Raw genomic sequence first — 703 nt, 5'->3', positions numbered from 1 at the left:
TGCCCAGAGAGGGGGTGGAGGCCCCATCCCTGGAAGCATTCCAGGCCAGGTTGGAGGGGGCTGTGAGCAGCCTGATGTAGTTAGCGGTGTCCCTGCTCCTGCAGGGGGGTTGGACTAGATGACCTCTAGGTGTCCTTTCCAACCCAAAACATTCTATGATTGTATGATTCTATAAGGCTCCCCAAAAATATGAGCACCAGCGGCTTCTGAAGTGCCCTTGTATCAGCTCGCACAGGAGGAAGCTGCGGCACAGGCTCGCTCATGGCAGTGGTGAACACACAAATACTCTGTCGCTGCCGTATCTGCTGTTAATTTGGAAGGGTGGAAGGTGCCACCCAGGGCCGAGGAGAGCAGGAGGACGGGGAGCCCTGGCCTGGCTCCTCACTGGCTTCGCTCCCAGCCTGCTGCTTTTCCTGTGCTTCACCATGTCTGTGGGTAATGTGGGGGCCAAGGAGCACCTCCATGAGGGTCTTGGTGCTGGAAAACAGTTTGGACTTGTACGTGTTACTGTCGGGACTGGAGTTTTTGAAGTGAAATGAGTTTTGTGATAATGCTGGGGGAGGCGTGGCGGCAGAAAGACAGCCCTTGCCATGCACTTTCTTTTCACTTTCTTTTTTTACTCTTTATCTCTTTCTTTCGCCTTCCTGGCTCGGAGCGTGTTGCAGAGGAAACGCAACCGCAAGCGCTGGCACCGGCCGGCCCC

This window comes from Egretta garzetta, unplaced genomic scaffold (genome assembly GCF_000687185.1).
Source record: "Egretta garzetta isolate BGI_Z169 unplaced genomic scaffold, ASM68718v1 scaffold728, whole genome shotgun sequence".
NCBI classification, from domain to species: domain Eukaryota; kingdom Metazoa; phylum Chordata; class Aves; order Pelecaniformes; family Ardeidae; genus Egretta; species Egretta garzetta.
The sequence above is the reverse complement of the archived record's forward strand: the minus strand, read 5'-3'. Positions refer to the sequence as shown.